Raw genomic sequence first — 21,476 nt, 5'->3', positions numbered from 1 at the left:
TATATATATATATATATATATATATATATATATATATATATATATATTTTTTCAAATTATTTACCTGTTTAGATTATTACAGAATATTGAGCAGAGTTCTCTGTGCTATACAGTAGGTCCTTGTTGGTTATCTATGTAGGTATGTCAATCCCAAACTCTCAATTTATCCCCCCCCACACACACCTTTCCCCTTTGGTAACCGAACAACTATATATGCCAATAAAATGAACAAAGTAGAAGAAATGGACAAATTCCTAGAACTGTACCATCTCCCAGGACTGAACCCAGAAGAAATAGAAAATATGAACAGAGCAATAGCCAGTAATGAAAAAGAATCAGTACTAATTAAAAACAAAAACTCAACAAACAAAAGTGAAGGATCAGATGGCTTCAGAGTTGAATTCTACCAAACATTTAGAAAAAAGTTAACACATAACCTCAAACTATTCCAAAATATTGCAGAGGATTAGGTCAGCATCATCCTGATACCAAAATCAGACAAAAATATCACATAAAAAAAGAAAATTACTAGGCAATGTCACTGATGAACATACATGCAAAAATCCTCAAAAAGTATCAGCAAAATGAGTCCAACAATATATTAAAAGTATCATACACCATGGTCAAGTGGGATTAATCCCAGGGAGTCAAGGGTGGTTCAGTATCTTCATATCAATCCATGTGATAAACCACAGTAACAAATTGAAGAATAAAAATCATATGATAAAAAAAAAAAACATGATCATCTCAATAGATGCATAAAAAGCTTTTGAAAAAATTCAACATCAATTCATGATTAAAAGCTCTCCAGACACTGGGTATAGAGGATATATACCTCAGCATAATAAAGGCCATTTGGAGAAGGCAACAGCTAACATCATACTCAGTGGTGAAAAACTGAAAGCATTTCCTCAAGGTCTGGGTCAAGACAGAAATGCCCACTCTTGCCACTTTAATTCAACATAGTATTGGAAATCCAGGCACACAAAATCAGACAAGAAAAAGAAATAAAAGCAAACCAAATTGGAAAGGAAGAAGTACAACTGTCACTGTCTGCAGATGACATAACACTGTACATAGAAAATCCTAAAGACGCCACCAAAAAACCACTAGAGCATATCAATAAATTCAGAAAAGTTGCAAGATACAAAATTAATATACAGATCTGTTGCATTTCTATACACTGACAATGAACTATCAGAAAGAGAAATTAAAGAAACTGTACCATATGCAATAACATCACAAAGAATAAAATACCTAGGAATAAACATACCTAAGCAGGTAAAAGACACATACTCAAAAAACTATCAGACATTGATAAAAGAAGTTAAAGGCAACACAAAAAGATGAAAAAATATACCATGCTCATGGTTTGGAAGAATTAATACTTTTAAAATGACCATACTACCATATATATATGGTATATCTCACATGCTCTTTCATTTCATGTAGCTATTCCTACAACTCCAGGCTGTTTGTTTCCAGGAAAATATATTATTTCAGATACCTATTTGCACACTCAAGACTCCTCTGTAATCCCAGACTATTTAAGAGACTTCTGCTTGACACTGCCTAGATTCTGAAGCTCCACTACAAGCATTAATAAAATTATATTTACATAGGTATTTATATGATAACCAAACAATAATGCATTTACGGGCTTCCCTGGTGGCGCAGTGGTTGAGAGTCCGCCTACCGATGCAGGGAACGCAGGTTCGTGCCCTGGTCTTGGAAGATCCCACATGCCGCGGAGTGGCTGGGCCCATGAGCCATGGCTGCTGAGCCTGCGCGTCTGGAGCCTGTGCTCCGCAACGAGAGAGGCCACAACAGTGAGAGGCCCGTGTACCGCAAAAAAAAAAAAAAAAGCATTTACAATTGTACTATGATTTATTGCTTCTTTTGGAGCATAAAATTGTCTTATTTGCCACTCTCTTGTAAATGACTTTGTAAATTATACTTAGGACTTAGAGAGGAATGAACATACAAAAAACTGATCAATGTGCAAATATCATCAATTTACATATATCTCACAAGATTAGGAAATTCTCCCATTATTATCAAAGAAAAACAAAGCCTGGATACTCTGCAGTCATGAATCAAGAGAATGCAGGGGACTAGAGGTAAGAAACAGACAGTAACCAACGCAGCAGAGTTCACCATTCACCAGCTGGGATTACTAAAAGGAGCCAAACAAATGTGAAATATGGAAGAGAGGGTTACAAAGACACAAAAGTGCTCACCAAGACAAGGATGCTTTGGGTGGCTCTAGATTCAGGGGAGGATCTAGAGGAGTTAATAGTCCTAGGGATGTGTTGAATCTGCTGCCTGTGCCTATTCAAGATGAAAACCATAGAGACATGGATCAGATCATGAGCAGCAAACATGAAACATCAGGGAATACGTAATAACAGTCCTACAGTCAGTAAGATGGTGATTCTGCTATGAAATAAATTATAACCGAATCCCAAATCCTTTTTCTGTTGACAAACCTAGCGTACTTAATTACTATGATATACTTACAGATCTAGTTAGCTGTGTTTTTCCAATAGTTTAGATATATATTTATCTGTTTTCCTAACTTGTTATTATAGTTTAAGTTGGTGGTAATTATTGTTTTAGTACTGACAAGTTTCCAGTTCAGTATAAAGATTTATTAATAGGCCAATATCAATTATGCAAAGGATGTAGTGATCTTAATATAGATACTCTCATTGTAATACTACAGAAACCTGCAATATGACAACGTTGGATTTAATACATGCAAGACAGGCTCAATATTAGGACGGCAACAGAGAGAGTCATATGTTTCTGTGCCTGAACAAAATGGAATACCACCCATCACAGGAATTGTTGAATAGCATCATAGTGTGCCTTAAAGTAGGTGTTATGAATCACTAATATTAATAAAATTGTGTAGGTTAAAAAAATTCTACGAATTTCACATCATATTATCATCAATTTATTAATATGTAAGTGAAGTAAAACTATTAGCAGTGAAGATAGATACACCTTTTATGTTATTTTAACATACAAGATAGTTATGTAAAAATGGAATCTCTCATGTGTGAAATCTTGTGCATTTTATTAAATTTAAATCATACATTTTTATTGATAGAATATTTTTGAAACAGAGGAAATATCACAAGATACATTTGAGACTGACTTCTGTTCTCTAAAACGCATTATTATACATTTATATTTCCTTAAGGACGAATTCCTTTTCTTCAAGAGGGAAGACCATCTCATCAAAACACACAAACCACTGACGATGGCAGCAGAAAAAAGTTTCTGTCTCCATTAAGTACTTCATACACCCTGAGTTAGAGAACATATTTCTCTTCCAGCAACTACCATTTGGATACAACATTCTGTGCAGGACTAAATGACTTACATACATTTCTCTTAGTCTTTATTATCAGCATGTGGCGTTACAGGCTCATACCTGCAGTAATCCTGAACATTTAGTCTCTGATTCCAGTCATTAATATGAACAACAGATTGGTTTCTGCACTTGGTTTCTGCACTTAAGAGTATATTAAAAGTCAGGTTGCAGTATTACTTGGATTCAGCACCAAGAATCAAGGTCATTGTGAATTACACTAAATTACATTAGAAGCCGTAACAGATTGATGGAGGAACTATAATCCCAGTCTCTCTTTACTAGTTCAGCTCAAGCTTCAGAATTATTTCAACTTCCTGTATGGCTTTGGCACTGGACCAGAATCAAACCCTGAAGAATCACTTTTTCTGGAATAAATATTTACTTAAATACCTGATACCCTCCCATAGACAGTCATCCTTTCAGATTGAAAGAAAAAATTGTCACCTGACTCCTTTCTGCTGTCAGGGTGGTGGGCTCAGTGTGATTGTCAAGACAGCCAGTACCCATATTGGAGGGAAGCAGTCATAAACCTAGGTGTAGGTTTGTGATTCTCTGGCCTCATCTCCCCTCACAACTGCAAGTATCTTTTCACCTGTAGGTGCAATAAGAGATCAATTTTGGGGAACAGAGGATATTTGTGAAAAACTTTATCCCAGTGGTTAATTACCAAAAAACCCCCTACAAACTACTAGTTATTTCCAAGGAGATCATTGAAGAGTTTTGAGAGACTGCTTTTTGTTTTGTTTTATGTTATCCCAAACGTAAAAGTCAGAGTCTCATGTGAAAGAAGCAGGAAATACTGAGTAGGCTGTGGAAACTGGGAATACACAAGTGCCTGAAAGATCTTACAGAGCCTATAAATAATGCTTGAATCAAAAGTTTGGTGGCAGGCTTCCCTGGTGGCGCAGTGGTTAAGAATCCGCCTGCCAATGCAGGGGACATGGGTTCGAGCCCCTGTCCGGGAAGATCCCACATGCCACAGGGCAGCTAAGCCCGGTGCCACAACTACTGAGCCTGCGCACCTATAGCCCATGCTCCGCAACAACAGAAGCCACTGCAATAAGAAGCCTGTGCACCACAATGAAGAGTAGCCCCCGCTCACCGCAACTAGAGAAAGCCCATGCACAGCAATGAAGCCCCAATGCAGCCATAAATAAATAAATAAATAAATTTATTAAAAAAGAAAAGTTTGGTTGCACATCACGGGGAAACAGAACCAACCTGAAAAAGCTCCCAATGGTCAAATGTAGATGAACTTGAACAACAAAATAAAGAGCATGGAACTGAATGATAATAACAAAATATTCAATAAATACATAGGATTCCACATCAATGTTAAAAATATAATTATAGAAATAAATGGAGAAAAGGAATATATTCTGTACATAAGGATAATGAATAATATAAGGAGTTATTCCTCTTTTAAAGTGGGGAAGACTATTTTATCCCCTCAGCCCCTCCTTGCATATGAGATGCACTTAGTGATTGCCCTACAAAAAAATAGAGTATGGAAAAGAAAAACACAGTAACTTCACAATGGAGAAAACTCGCAAATACTTTAAACAAGTGATGGACCACCTTAATAAACCATGTCAATTACCAAATGATATGACATGATGAGATGTGGAATCTTTCTCGAAAATTACTCATTTATTCTAATCATGAGGAGCACATAACACAAACTCAGCTTTAGGGATAGTCTAAGCAGTGTCTCATCAGTATTCCTCAAACTCATGAAGGTCATGAAAAATAAGGGAAGACTAAGAGGGTCATAGAGCACAAGAGACAGGGAACATATGATGACTATATGTACCTAATGTGCTCGACTGGGTCCTGGAAGAGAAGAATGACATAGGGTCAAAACTGGTGAGATGCAAATAAAGTCTGGAATTCAGCCAACAGTAATGTACCAGTGGAGATTTCCTAGTTTTCACAAATGTAGCATGGCAATGTACAACGGTAACTATAGAGAAAACTGGATGAAAACATATCTGAGACCTCTCTGTATTATCTTTGAAGATTTTCTACAATTCTAAAATTATTTCATAACAAAATATTGACTTATAATTATATAAAAGTTTATAATTGAATTACAAATAGTTATGTTAACTGATTACCTCTTTGAGTTTATACCCTTTTTTATTTTCTAAGGAAGGCATTTTAACTCTTCTTGATTTCGAAAATAATCTAACTATTAAACAAAGTAGATTCATATACTTTGCCTTCTATGTTGTTCCAAATTTAATGAAAAGATCCTCTATAAATGTGTTTTCTAAGGTCAGAAATGCAGGAGTTCCTCTTGAAACCTTTCTTTGTCAATAAAGGGGGTATCACAGGAAAGTCTTCTTTGTGCAGATTATAAGAGCTCATTTTTCATGTACACCAAATCTCTAATCAGTTGTTGCCTCCCACATGCTGTTTCCTTAAAATCCAGTTGAAACATCTTCCTGTGTTCTTTGTAGTGACCCTACAGCTCATTATTCCAGTGTTTACTGGAAATTTTTCAGTAAATTAATCTATCTCAACAAGCATGATATTTCAAAGGTCCACAGTTTATGACAGCCAGAAGACATAAACCTAGGCCCCCCAAAATAATTTTCATTGAAGCAGAGCTTCCCAGACCACATTTTAAAGCCAAGCTTCCTCCTTCACCTTTGGACATCACACCTGTGCCATCTGCTTTATTCATTCCCTACCAGAGGGTATGACTGTTATCTCCTTTTCTTCACATCCCCGCTCTTTCCTTTGCTCAAAAAACGTGACCAGGTTCAGCTTAGAGACAGCAAGACCTGTTTATTTAGAAAAGGAACATGACTCATGCTGGGGATTCTACAATTTCCAATCCAGTACTGTGTTCAGCAGAGAAGAGAGGACACCATATGTTATAGAAAATGATTTCACCAAATAGTATTTCCTGACAGCCCCTTTAAAATACATAGGAAGAATTTCTAATTTGCAGATTTTGAGGCCAAAATGTGATGTTCTCCTTCCCTGTTTTCACCTGCCCTTCCGCCTCACAGTCAACCACTAATTCTGCTATAGCAATGGGGAATGTGGTTTGCAAGGACCTGACCCGACCACACAGACTCTATTACCTTTTCTTGAACCAAAGGCTGGACTCAACTCTCACACCACAAATATACCTGAGAGCCCTCTTGCTTAACTCTGGTTTCACTCTGGAATTGCCTGAAGCATGCAGTTTAAAAAAATTTATTGTAATCTATATAAATTATGCTGTTCACCTGAAACTATGTTGTACACCTGAATCAAATATAATATTGTAGGTCAATTATACTTTTGTTTTTTTTAATGTGCTCTCAGGCAGAACCTGTGAAGGAGGACTTCCCAGGTGGCTCAGTGGTTATAAATCCGCCTGCCAATGCAGGAGACATGGGTTTGAGCCCTGGTCCGGGAAGATCCTACATGCTGTGGAACAACTAAGCCTGGGCACCACAACTACTGAGCCTGCGCTCTAGAACCCGTGAGCCACAACTACTGAGCCCACGTGCCACAACTACTGAAGCCTGCACACCTAGACCCCAAGCTCTGCAACAAGAGAAGCCACCGCACTGAGAAGCCCGCGCACCACAACGAAGTATAGCCCCCGCTCACCGCAACTAGAGAAAGCCTACACACAGCAACAAAGACCCAAATGCAGCCAAAAATCTAATTAATTAATTTTTTAAAAAAAAAGAATCTGTGAAGGAGGTCACAGGTGATACTGGTTATTATAACTCACCATGTCATCTTTATTGTAAGCCTAGAGTGATAAGCATTTATGTAAATTCTGCCTCTCAAATTTAAATATGCATACAAAGTATTCCAGGACCCATGGAAGAAACTGTCATTCTGCAGGTTTGGAGTGGGGCCCAGGAACTGGCATCTTTATCAAGTTTCTTCTTTGTGCCAGTGCTGCTCCCCCAGACCAGTTTTTAGTAGCACTACACTTGCAGTACTTAATAACCATGAGGATGCAGATACTGGGACTCACCTTTCTGTCTCTTGTTCTGTTTCCCTATCATTGATTTTAAAAAGCGTTTGCATGCGATAGAAGCTAACTATAGATGGAGGAATACAGAATGGAAGGGTATCTTAGAAGTTCAGAGCTGTTTCATTGTTTTGTGCTTACTTTCACTTTTTTTTCCTAATAGGGTAAAGGTTTATGTTTATTAGTAAAAGTCAATCAGTTTTCCTAACTGGATATATTTTTAATTCTCCAATCAGCAATATAGGAGATTAACTGCTCTTCCTTCTCACTAAAATTTGATGATCCCAATTTGTGTTTTATTTATTTATTTAATTTAGGCATCTAGAAATTTGAGGTGCCATCTATTGCTTCCCTGGTGTCCAGCATAGATAAAGAAATGTGATATATGACTGTGGGGCGACCATACCAGGGTTATGAGAGAACAGAAATGTGTAAAGTGCCTGCATGTGGCCAACACCAGAGAGAAGAAGTGAAAAAAGTAAAGGTAACTCATAAATATTCTCAGCCATTTTTTCAGCTATGAACATCTACCTATGCACTGTGTACATAACACCAAATGTACATCTTTTCTATGCATATGCATAACTCTGTTCTTGGTATAACCGAAAACAAACCACTAGCTACAGAAAAACACACATGATTATATTTTACTTATACCAAGGTTAAAAGTGAGCATAGGGCTTCCCTGGTGGCGCAGTTGTTGAGAGTCCGCCCGCCAAGGCAGGGGACACGGATTCGTGCCCTGGTCCGGGAAGATCCCACATGCCACGGAGCGGCTGGGCCCGTGAGCCATGGCCGCTGAGCCTGTGCGTCCGGAGCCTGTGCTCCGCAACGGGAGTGGCCACAACAGTGAGAGGTCTGCGTACCGCAAAAAAAAAAAAAAAAAAGTGAGCATAAACTGCTACCCAAGTCCATTGTATCAATTAGCACAACTGAAAAAAGTCCTCTTCCCATTCCAGGCAAGATTGGTAAAAAGACAGTATGGGCTATGAAAAAAATCAGAACTTCTAAAAACCAAATAAACTGTTTGAAAAAGAAATGCTCACTGCCTGTGACTGATAAACTTTTCCCCCAACTAAGTGACACCTGGTACAGATCCCAGAGCACATGACAAGGCCATCACTCTGTTGAGAGGAAGTGAGGATGCTCCCTGCCACCTGTGGGTCAGCTTCCCTGGAAGGTCACTCATTTACAGTAGATATATTTTATGTTGCTGGTATATACCTGGCACCTAGGTTTCTGTGAAACCACAGCACATGCCATGCGGACCTGCCTATTACAGTGTCCGGCAGTCTTCCTCATCTCCACATCTAGTCTGACACGGGACATTTCAAGCTATGTTCACAAAGATTGTTTCATTCCACACCCCATCTCCATCAAACTGCCACTGATCTAAGCCTGGAAAAATGTAATAATCTCTGTCTACTAATAGCATCCAGTCCTTAGTACTGCCCAGGAAATATTTTAAATCACTAGGACAGAATTAGATTTCCTGGATTCTCAGAAACCCAGCACACTTGCCAAGTCTCCATCTCTGTCATTTATACATCCGAACACACCACCACCAACTGCCTAAGACCTTGGGGTGAATATGTGGAGCTTCCTTGCTACATTCCTTTCCTCCCTACATTTCCAAGGAACTCTCCATATGTACTTTCAACAAGTCTTATGTAACTCTCTCTAAAAAAAAAACCCAACCAACCAAACAAAAAAACACCAGTCTTTACAAGTCTCCTAGTGCTAACTGCCCGAGTTAAAACTCTGGTCCATTGAAGCTGCTCCACTCTTATCACAATTAGGTGATCATAATGCTGTATTTGAATCGTATAAGTGACCTCAAATTGATCACTTAAATTTGTCATTGCTTTCGAAATTTTTAAAGTACACGTCAAAAACTACCAGGGCCTGCATGGATGACTGGGGGTGAGGAAAGCAGCGGGAACCCTGTGTCCATAATGAAAGCAAAGAAGGACAGTGACTGTGATTCATATGTAGCAAGGATGACAATGATAAAAAACAAACTGGAAATAATCAGGAAATGAAACAAGTAGATTTTTCTCCTAAACTTAGGGTGTGTCAGTTGTGCAGTCAGAGAACAGGTGTCCTCTCACCACATGCGAAATCATGCAATTCTTCATCTTGGACATTTTCTGTCTTTTACATCATGCTACAGCATCATTCAAATTGGAATATTCTCCTAATTTTACAAAATCTATTAAACACCCATCACAGTCACGTGTGTTTGTTCATGCCTAAACAACCCCATGACTTATGAATTCTCCAAATTTTCACCTGATCTAATTTTTACAGTAAAGTGATTAACTTTGATAATGTTACATATAAGAGGTGGAAGAAACAGTAACTGAAGAAAAGCCATCTTTGTGTTCCTCTCCAATTGAGAAGTAATAAACTGTATTAATTAAACAAAATCAACTTAATATGCTCACTGAAGATTACTCTCATCTTTAATTTCTGAACATGAAAAATTTAATGAAAACCATCCTAAAAATGCCCCAGCATAAAATAAAAGCAATAGTCATGAATTTTGGACCAAAAAAAACTCATAAACTAGATTCTTCATGACTAAAGGCAAGTAAAAAAGATGGTTTTGTAAAGGGAAGAGCTAAATTGGACTCCACGTTCCATCTGTTTCTTTGACTTTAATCTTTGCTTTTCATTGCTTTTGTTATTATAATCGTACATAATGGCCTGCCTCAGGGAACCCTGCCCTTCTGCCAGAATGTTAAAGTGCCTCGGTTCAGCTTACAGGTAGACAATCTGACCCTGTCCACCTGTGGATGGCTGCAAGAAAGAAAAAATTAACACATCCCCTCCCCAAGGCTGGCCATTCCAGGGGATATTTGCAAAGCTTATGGCCATTTCCCTTTACTTCCTCATCTCCTCCCTCTCCCTCTCTGTGCTATAAAAGAAACGGGCATGCAAACCCCGCCCCTCCGCCCCACCCCCGACCCCCACCCCCGCCGCGCCAGTTAAGATGGTTTTTCAGAGACACTAATCTGCCATCTTCTCGGTCTGCTGGCTTTCCGAATAAAGTCGTATTCCTTTGCCTCAACACCTCGTCTCCGATTCATTGGCCTGTCATGCGGCAAGCAGAGCGAGCGTGAGCTTGGTAAAAAATTTGGCTTAGCCAGCCAGGAGCCTTGCTGCTCGTGACTAGCCGCCCTGGTCAGGGAATACTGGGGCAAGGCCCTAGCAGCTGCCGGGACCATTAGTCCTGAGGATCTTCCCTTCAAAGTTCCCTGAAGCGACACCGGCTACCCCAGCACTTGGCAGTTGAGGCAAGGAACCGACCAACTTCAGTTTGGTGCTACGAGTTGATGGACTCGATTCGATTCTGGAACTTTGGTTCCATTTGGGGAACTTCGATTCCAATTTGGGGAACTTCGGTTTCATTTAGGGCTATGAGTCGACAGACTCTGATTCTGGAGGGTAAGTCGCTCCGGCGTGCACACCAGGAACATATTCCCCCCTCAGTCTGGGCTTTTCCTTTACGGGACAAGCCAATCTGGCTGGAATACCCTATTAGCAGGGGCAATTGTTGTTGAACTCTACCTGATTCTGGGAATCGGTTCAGTGGGAAAAAGTTCTTTGGTTTTGTACGGTTAAGTCTACCTGATCTGGGAACTAGTTCATTGGTTTTGTCGTGGTTTTGTGTGCATCGATGCTAGAATTTGTGCCTTTTGTATTGGAATTTGCGTCTTTTGTGTCTTGGTGTTATCAAACTTTTAAAAGTGGAAAACACTCCATCTATCCCAAAGGAGAGCACTTTGGGGAATATATTAGATAAATGGGCAAAACATAGCGGTGATTCTATGACTAAAAAAGACATAATAGATACACTATTGTAATAGGATGTGGACCCAGTATATCTTAGGCTCAGAAGAATGATGGCCTCTGAATGGCTCACTCGCAGTTAGAAATGTTCTGCAAAAGAGCAGGGAATTATGGTTTTCTCAGGGTATATGCCCAGTAGTGGGATTGCTGGGCCATATGGTAGTTCTATTTTTAGTTTTTTAAGGAACCGCCATATTGTTCTCCAGTGACATGTACACACCACCAAATGTAAAATAGATAGCTAGTGGGAAGCAGCCGCATAGCACAGGGAGATCATCTTGGTGCTTTGTGACCACCTAGAAGGGTGGGATAGGGAGGGTGGGAGGGAAACACAAGAGGGAGGGCACATGGGGATATATGTATAGCAACAACTAACACAACAATGTAAAGCAATTATACCTCAATAAAGATGTTTAAAAAAGAGCAGGGAAAAGAGGTGAGATTCCATATGTAGGAGCATTTATGCTATTGCATCAGGAGGAAAAGGAGTCAGAGGGCTGCCATCTTATGGTGCAGCAGTCTGAAGGGAAACCCAAGTGGAAATTTGTTCTACAAAGGAAGAGGGAAAAAATGAGAGTGGGGACATGTTATTTCAAAACTTACACCCCCCTCCAGCCTATCCAGCTCCTTCAATGGCCGAGCAGGCTGCACCAACAGTAGTTCCAACTGCTCCCCCTCCCATGCCGCCAACATATACACTGCCTCCTGTTTCCCCTACCCATGGGGATCAAATAGAAGTTTCTATGGTAAACCCCAGGGCACAGGGACCTGGTTTAGTATCACCATCTAAGACCCAACCGGGCACCCAATTTGGACCGGGAGCCACTTCTAGAGCAGAGCAATTTCCCTCGCCCCGATATCCTGTAAGAGGCCAGGACTCAAGTTCAATTTCCCTTGTACTTGAGGCGTCTGATTCTGATTTCCCCACAGGAGCCCCAGGTACCATTGACAGTGGGGAGGAAGTTGATTGATTTTCTAATAAATACGGGTGATCTTAAGAGGCTTGTAAGTATTAAACAAAGGGAAAACAAAAGTCATCCTAGGAGAAACTTGCCTGTATCTTTGAGATACAAATGTCCTATCCGGTCTTCTCAAAAACCCTTATCTCTGCCATCTTTTTAAAATGCAAATTTTGAAAAAGAGGGTACAGCAATTTAGAACTTGACTTGTTTTCCATAATTATTAGTAGAAAGGGTTTAGCCATCTAGACAAGAGCTTGATTTGTTCCATCTGCCAGAAACCCAACTTTAATCCAAACTCTTTTGTAAACTGATGGGTTTTACATTGTTGTACCTGACTCAGGGCTGAACTTTTGAAATGAGAACTATGATGTCTCTGTTTGTACGTGTATTTGTCTTTGGATAACATTGCTGAGGTTAATCTGTAAATTAGCTCTATTTAATTGGCTTAAAGAAAAGTAATTGCTTACAAACCAAACAATTCTACCTACAAGAGAAATTAAGCTAAATGAGTTTCAGGGACACGTGAACTGGGAAATATCTAGTATTAAGTAAATGCCTGGTATTAATGTTTAAGTTTGTTGATCTAATTAATACAGACATGTCTTTAGAGCCACCAACATTTAGTACTTTCACTGCACCTAGATTTAAAAAAAGTTAAATGAAATCTTGTTATACCTGCTGCAAATTTGTCAGCAAGAAACATAACTTGATATGATGAAATTTTAAATGTAAATGACATAAGAGCTTTTAGGTAAACTATAAAAATAATTATGTTCTAAAAATCATCTAAATAGTTTCTCCAGATTCTGGTAACTATTACTTGCCTCTTGGTTGTCACTAGAAATTAAGGTTTTTAAGAGTCAGGGATTCTAATTTAAATATATAATTAAAGCAACTGAAAATAATAAAACATTTCAGTATGGTAAAATGTGTGTTTTCAGTAAAGATGGTATGAGGAATGGAATTACATTTTACTGGAAAGTTTTATACATGGTCAGGATTAACTAAATTTAGATTGAAGTTAACTAAGTAAATCAATTTTGTTAAGTAAGCTAATACAAGACTGGAATTTGATCTCTCTGTTAGAAGTGCTCCTTTTGATAACAGATTATAAGTTTCTATGCCCTTAGGTGATCCATATTTGTTTTCTTTTAATCATTTTGTGACTTCGGTTAAATGAATAAGTATTCTTTCACAGTGACCTACGATCCTGTTGTGTTTTAAAACATTTTTGATATTTTTAACAAACTTCCCAAATATCAAAAATCTGACCAAAGTTTTTTAGCCTCCAGCTGGCTCTGGGGCACTTCGAAAGAACATCTCAGTAAGAAATATCAAACTACGTTTATTTGGTATGTTAAAATTACTTAAAAAACTTTGTCAAGTGATTGGAGATGAACCTTAGGTTATAGTGTATGGGTAAATGCCATTTATATAGATATACCAAAATTTATATGGAATCCTTAACATCTGATATGTCCTGATATGTTATCATAATACTAGCTATCCTAAAATGGTATATCCAAGTTTCCTGCTAATTACATTGTACGCAAATCTTTAGCCATGCTGTTTTAAGTTTTGTCCTGATGCTTTTACAAAATGAGGATTTTCAAGAAGACTGATAAAGAGGAACTTTTTAACAGATATAACTTTCTGATAGCCTTTAGAAAATATCACTGGACTGGGTAACAAAGGACAAAACTAATGGGAAACATGATTATTTCATCCAGATGAATGGGAATTAATTACATGGGACTGAATGAACTGGTAAATATGATTTATAACTTTATGACTTTGGGAAATATACTGGCTTTGTTGCTGAAATCTCGGCTTCTCTGTGCACCGATGCTGAACAGAAATACAGAGACACAGATTTTGGAGGAAGAGAGAGATGGCTCTTTCTACCAGGCAGAGGGGAAGACACAGCAGGCTAGCACCTCAAGAACCGTGCGCTCCTTTGGGGATCGGAGAAGATTGTATATGTGGGGCTCGCGCAGTCCAGGGTATATGATAAGGATCAAAGTAGTAAAGGTCTTGCATTCTTCTTCTTCCTGCATTATTTCAAAACAGTCACAGCTGGCGTCAGGCAGCCTGGTAATTGGGTCCGTTTGTCTCTGGGTTATCAGCCTGTGACTGTAAGGCCAACTGGCCCGAGGCAGGGGAACACAATCAGATTCACAGGTTGCATCAGACCGAAATTCTCCGGACCACCCAGTTCCAGGAACTGACCTGGGGACTTTGAACCCAGCCCTGCCTTTCGAGGGGCGGGACTAACGGTCCCCCAGGATACCCGAAAAGACCACCAAATAAGGAATACCCTGCGCCCTCCCAGATTCACCATACCCCTTTCCCTTCTTCCCCTATAAAGTCTTGCCCGACCCTCGCCCAGGTGCGACTTCTCGGGCCCCTTTCTCTCGGACCAGTGAACCTCGCCCGGGAGCGCTCCCTAATAAAGCTCACTTGAAGCTTTCCTCTGTTTCGCGGTGCCGTTTGTTAAGATCCGACCTTACAGTGACTTTTTTCTGAAATGCAAATACTACAAGGGGTGATTTGCTACAAGGGAGTGAAGGATGTAACTCACATAGTGTTAAAGAGTAATAGGTTAGCTTTGTGAAGTACAAATCTAGTTACAGATAGTAACAGTTAAAAAAAAAAAAATGTAGGATTAACTCTTTCAGGCCAGGCTATGTTTCTTCTCTAGCCTGTTCACTGTTAGCTTTCTTTTCCTTGTTCTCAGGAGAGGGAAAACTTCATTTCTATTATTGCTGCAACAGCTTTAATCTTTGTTTTTAGGAAAAACCTTTTCTCTCATGCTATGACCTACAACAAGTTGATAAAGTATGCCTTTGTAAACAAAGAGGAAACTTTTATCTTTTTCTACCTGATCCTGCCAGAATTTGTTGTCTCCAGCTGACTCTCCTGTGAACTTGGTATTATGTTAACCACTGTTTTAATTTGTTCTTTGTTTCAAAATTGCTTGTGCTTTGTGTCTCCCTGCTGTATGACAATGTCTTTGTCAAGGTTACTATCTACATTACTTATATCTTGTCTATTTTATAAGATTGTTGTCTCTTGCACTACCCAGTGTATAACCAAGCCTCCAACAAAACTTCTATAGCTAACTATCTTACAGAAATAGATCACATTTATAGCATAAAATAATTGTAATAATGTGATTCTAGGTATGGGAAGAAACAACAAGGGAAAATGTCTCCTGGATCATAATTAGACAGAGGATCCAGAGAATCTTTAAATATCGATAGGGCCTAATCCGAAAATTAGCACCTGGAGTGGTATATCAAGATTTTTCACCTGACCTGGGATGAGCCTCCCAGCACCATGGGACAAAATTTGCTCATAAAATGTCTCTCAAATATTGGTCAAATTCCTGACCAAGAGGAGAGGCTCAATCATCCGCGACTGCAGCTCTCCAACATGAGCCAGTGAACCTTGAGAAAACTCAGGGAGGAGAAGAATACCTGCCGTCAGCAGCCATCAGACTGCAGCTACTCCCTGCGGTAAGCCCTGAGGAAACTCAGGATGTGAAAGTACAGCATACAGGCCACAGATAGGTGTGGTGCATATCAAAGGAATTATTTCAGTGAGCCCTGACCCTTGCACTAAATTCCTTAACTTGAGATGCGGTCTCCAGGCTTGAAGCCCTCAAAATTCCTGATAAATCTCAACTTTAAGGTTGTAAATATTTTTTCAGTCTACAGATGTAAAGTAGACACTTCCAAAGCGGAACAGAAGAAAAATCTCAACATTTGGAACACTGAACCGATGGCAGAAACTCCCAGAAAGATCCATCTGACGGAACAGTTAAAACATTGTCACCCCTTTTTCCACAAGATTGTGGCATGTACATTGACAGTGGGGAATTGTAACAGGGAAGAGCTAAATCGGACTCCATGTTCCATCTGTTTCTTTGATTTTAACCTTTGTGTTTTGTTGCTTTTGTTATAATAATCATACATAATGGCCTACCTCAGGGAATACTGCCCCTCTGCCTGAATGTTAACTAAAGTGCCTCTGTTCAGCTCACAGGGAGACCATCTGACCCTGTCCACCTGTGGATGGCTGCAAGAAAGAAGAAATTAACACATCCCCTCCCTGAGGCTGGCCATTCCAGGGAATATTGCAAAATTTAAGGCCTTTTTACTTTACTGCCTCAATTCCTCCCACTCTCTGTGCTGTAAAAGAAACTGGCATCCAAACCCTGCTAAGATGGTTTTTCGAGACACAGGGCTGTCGTCACTATCGTGTTGGTCTGCCGGCTTTCCAAATAAAGTCGTATTCTTTGCCTCAACACCTGGTCTCCGATTCATTGGCCTGTTGTGCAGCGAAAGTAGTGAAATTGGACTCCGTAAAAATAGCAATTAGCAGAGACATGGAAATCAAACAACGAGGAGGGAACACATTGCACTGGTCTCAAAGGCCATCATAAAAATCACAATGAATAAATGGTTGAGAGGGCTTTGAGAAAAGGAAACCCTTTTATGGTGATGGTAAGATGTAAATGTGGAACAGCCACTATAGAGAACATTATGGAAGTGCCTTTAAAAGGTAAAAAGACACCTAACGTATGATCCAGCAGTGCTACCACAAAGAGTATATGCAGAGAAAACCAGAATTCGAAAGACACATGAACCCAAGCTTGCACTGCAGCACCGTTTACAATACTGAAGATGTGGAAACATAAAAAATGTCCATGGACAGATGAAGAGATTAAAAAAAAAGTGATACATGTACACAGTGGTATATGACTCCGCCATGTAAAAGAATGAAATAATGCCATTTGCAGCAACGTAGATAAACCTAGAGATGATCATACTAAGTAAAGTAAGTATCAGAAAGACAAATATATGATATAACGTATAGCTGGAATCTAAAAATGCACATGATTGAAATAATTGAGGAAACGAGCAGACACAGGAACCTAGAAAAAAAAATATGGTTACCAACTGGACAGAAGGGGTCAAGGGATAAATTAGGAGAATTAACAAATACATACTATTTCATATAAAATAGATATTCAACAGGGATCTACGTATACCAAGGAAGGGCTATCAACACTCTCTAATAAACTAAATGGGAAAAGAAGCCAAACATGCAGAGATATGTATATATGTATAACTGAAAATGGTTCTGTATCCCTACAACATACACAACACTGTATATCAATGTCACTCCAAAAAAAAGAAATTAATTTATTAAAAAGTGGTAATGAGACACAAGATTTGAGTGTTTTTTCTGGCACATTCCTCTTTTTTTACAAGCCCCAAACAGGATTTCCCCTAAGGCTCTGGTTGCTGGCATAAGCAGAATTGGGCCTAAAGAAATGCTGGCCTTATGACCATTTGCCACAAAAGCAACCTCAAAAAGACTGCTTATGGGCACTTAATATTCACAAGGACTTCTGGACTCTAAATGATGCCTGACATCACAAAATGTCCAGGGCTAAGTGTTCAAAAATCATTGAAAAGAGGGCAGACTTTCAAGAAGGCAATTTCAACAGGTAAATTCTACTCACACTGTTTATGAATTAAAATAGCCCGTAAGAACATGTTCAACACAGCAATTAGCAGAGACATGCAAATCTAAATCAAAATGAGGATTCACCTTCACCAGTTGGTAAGGTGATCATCAAAAATTGAAAATGAATAAATGACGTAGAGGGCATGGAGAAATGCAAGCCCATTTATTGTACTGGTGAGATACAAATTGTAACAGCCACTATAGACAACATTATGGAAGTGCCTTCAAACCTAAAAGGAGAGTTCCATATGATCCACCATTGCTACCCTTAGGAGTATATGCAGAGAAAACCAGAATTCAAAAAGACACATGCACTCAGAGTGCACTGCAGCACCATTCACACGAGCCAAAACATGGAAGCATAAAAAATGTCCATGGCCAGGTGAACAGAAAAAGAAGAACTAATATATGTACGCAACAAAATATGACTCAGACATTTTTTAAATTAATTAATTAATTATTTTTGGCTGCATTGGGTCTTCATTGCTGTGCGCGGGCTTTCTCTAGTTATGACGAGCAGGGGCTACTCTTTGTTGTGGTGCGTGGGCTTCTCATTGCAGTGGCTTCTCTTTGCTGTGGAGCACGGGCTCTAGGCTTGTGGGCTCTAGAGCACAGGCTCAGTAGTTGTGGAGCATGGGCTTAGTTGCTCCACGGCATGTGGGATCTTCCTGGACCAGGGCTCAAACCCGTGTCCCCTGCATTGGCAGGCGGATTCTTAACCACTGCGCCACCAGGGAAGCCCCAGACATTTAAAAAATACATTTATTTATTTATTTTTGGCTGCATTGGGTCCTCGTTGCTATGCACGAGCTCTCTCTAGTTGCGATGAGCTGGGGCTACTCTTTGTTGTGGAGCGCAGGCTTCTCATTGCAGTGGCTTCTCTTGTCGCAGAGCACGGGCTCTAGGTGTGCAAGCTTCAATACTTGTGGCACCTGGGTTCAGTAGTTGTGGCTCTCGGGCTCCAGAGTACAGGCTCAATAGTTGTAGCACATGGGCTTAATTGCTCCTCAGCATGTGGGATCTTCCCGGACCAGGGCTCGAACCCGTGTCCCCTGCATTGGCAGGCAGATTCTTAACAACTGCACCACCAGGGAAGTCCCTCAGACATTTAAATAAATGAAATTATGCCATTTGCAGGAACATAGAAAACCTAGAGATAATCATACTAAATAAAGTAAGTCAGAATCAGAAAGACTAATACCATATGATATCACTTATAGGTAGAATCTAAAAATACACACCATTGAACAAATAAGAGAACACATAAACTCAGGGACTCATGGACTTAGAAATCACACATATGGTTAAAAAAAGGACAAAAGGGGGTCAAAGGATAAATTAGGACAATGGAAATAATAAATATGCAATTTTCCAATAAAAGAGATAATCAACAAGGACCTATGTATACCAGGGAGTTCTATCAACAGTCTCTAGTAACCTATATGGGAAAAGAAGCCAAAGATGCATAGAATATATGGATATGTATAAGGGAAAACGATTCACTATAGCTACAACATACTCCACACTGTACATCAAAGTTCCACCAAGAAAAAGTAAAAATTATTCTAATTAAAAATGTGGCAATGAGACACAAGATTTGGGTGTTTGTACTGTCACATTCCACTCTAAGTTAGAAGCCCCAAGCGGAATTTCCCCTTAGTGTCTGGTTGCCGGCGTAACCAGAGTAGGTCCCGAGGAAATACTGACGCCTGGTGGCCATTTCCCGCAAAAGCAACCTCAAAACGCTTGCTTAGGGGCACTTTGTATTCATAACGACTTCAGGGCCCAACATAATACCTGACATCAACAAATGTCCAGGTGAAAGTGTTTGAAAATCATTGAAAAGGGGGCAGACATTCAAGAAGGCAACTGAATCAGGTAAATTCTACTCACACGGGTATATGAAGAAAAAAAGCCTGTAAAAACACATTCAGCTTAGCAGTTAGCAGAGACATGCAAATCAAAACTACAATTAGAGATCACCTTGCTACCAGTTCAACGGTAGACTGAATCCCTAAGAGATTATACAAACCTCCGGACTTCCCTGGTGGTGAAGTGGTTAGGAACCCGCCTGCCAATGCAGGGGACACAGGTTTGAGCCCTGGTCAGGGAGGATCCCACTTGTCACGGAGCAACTAGGCCCGTGGGCCGCAACTGCTGAGTCTGCACTCTAGAGCCCAAGTGCCACACTACTGAAGCCCGGGTGCCTAGAGCCCGTGCTCCACAACAAGAAGTCACTGCAATGAGAAGCCCACGCACCGCAACGAAGAGCAGCCCACATGCAGCAACGAAGACCCAATGCAGCAAAAAATAAATAAATACATATACACATACATACATAAATTAATTAATTTAAAAACCCAAACAAACAACAAAAATGTCATCATCTGGACTCCATTATTGGCAGCGTATTTAATCTGAGACACTTGTTCACAAGGATTTGCATAGATAATCCTCTTTGGAGGCACCCCGAGACTCTGCACCAACTGGATTTCAGTCTTGCTGGCATAGTCAAATCCTGTCCCTGTGGCAGCTAGGGTCTTCACTATGGTTCTGCTATCACTGCATTTGACTACATAAAAGGGGATGACCCGAGGAAGAGCTTTAAACTGTCTGAGATGTTTCTTTAGAATGTCTCCCAGGTCTGCAACATAGAAGGTATCCTTACCGTCAAAAGAAGAAACTTCATATTTTGGTCCCGGATGTCCTTGGCAGTAAAGCCTTCATCCAAGAAATGGCAGTCAAACTCTTCATTACTAAAGTTGTTCATGGTTTCTTGATATCTTTCTGAAACAACAAAATGGGAAACACTAAGAGATGAAATTTAAAGAAATTATGCCAGCTTTCACAAAGGCAACTGAATTCTCCAGGAATTCCAAGTCCCGCTGAAGATACGTGTGCCCTCGGTGCAGCAGTGAAAATGTTCTAACAAACGCACAATCTGCTGTACACCTTAAAGTGTCGGGCACCAAGGGCAGACCCCATGGAGATTAGACGCCGTTGCTGCCGAGCGTGCAGGACTGCCGGCCGCCCTCCCGCTGTCCCCGCTGCCCGTCAGCCGCCCGCCCAGCCACCCGCCACCTCGCTCCCTCCCATGGAGGACCACCGTCCCGAGGTGGTGCCGGAGCGCTGGCAAAGGGGTGGTGGCAGCGGAGGCTGAGGGGACTGACCTCTTCTTTAATTTTATAATTATTACCTGTAGAATTCTACCATGCTCCTTTGTCTGTATCTGTCACTTTGATTACATGCCTTTCCTAAATTTATAAGCTGATTATATTAATATATTTCCTAACATCCAAAACATTGGAGTTTTGGTGTAGAATTCACTTTATCTTGCTATAATTTTTTTTCTGAAGTTAGGTTTATTAAGGTATTATTTATATTTTTTAGTAGGTTGCCTTTTTATTTTGTTGATGTTTCCTTTGATGTATATAAGCTTTTGAGTTTGATGTCCTCCATTTTGTTATTTTGCTTTTGTTGGTTTTGATTTTTTGGTCCATTTCAAAATATCATATCCAAGACCTAGGTCAAGGAACTTACTGCCTTTATGTGTTCTTCTATGAGTTTTATGGTTTTCCATCTTCCATTCAAGTCTTTAACCCTTTTAAAGTTATTTTTTCTGTATGGTGTAAGATAGTGGTCCAGTTTCATTCTTTTGCATGTGGCTTCCCAGTTTTCCCAACAACATTTAATAAAAGAATTATCATATTTCTCAATTGTATATTCTTGGCTTCAGTGTCATAAATTAATT

General features: G+C 39.8%; 2 long non-coding RNA genes across 2 annotated transcripts in view; one reads left to right on the top strand and one right to left on the bottom strand.

Annotated features, from left to right (window-relative positions):
• LOC113610756 (uncharacterized) overlaps positions 1 to 8,041 on the top strand; it is a 29,197-nt gene extending 21,156 nt beyond the window's left edge. The window contains exon 3 of the long non-coding RNA XR_003429206.1: positions 7,688 to 8,041. This is a non-coding gene — a long non-coding RNA (uncharacterized LOC113610756). The remainder of the gene's footprint in view (positions 1 to 7,687) is intronic.
• LOC113610755 (uncharacterized) overlaps positions 1 to 20,617 on the bottom strand; it is a 40,600-nt gene extending 19,983 nt beyond the window's left edge. The window contains exon 1 of the long non-coding RNA XR_003429205.1: positions 20,394 to 20,617. This is a non-coding gene — a long non-coding RNA (uncharacterized LOC113610755). The remainder of the gene's footprint in view (positions 1 to 20,393) is intronic.
• Positions 20,618 to 21,476: the final 859 nt, after the last annotated feature.

Source organism: Aethalodelphis obliquidens, unplaced genomic scaffold (assembly GCF_003676395.1).
Source record: "Aethalodelphis obliquidens isolate GAN/ISIS:26980383/991018 unplaced genomic scaffold, ASM367639v1 scaffold65, whole genome shotgun sequence".
Taxonomy (NCBI): Eukaryota; Metazoa; Chordata; class Mammalia; order Artiodactyla; family Delphinidae; genus Aethalodelphis; species Aethalodelphis obliquidens.
The sequence above is the reverse complement of the archived record's forward strand: the minus strand, read 5'-3'. Positions and strand labels throughout refer to the sequence as shown.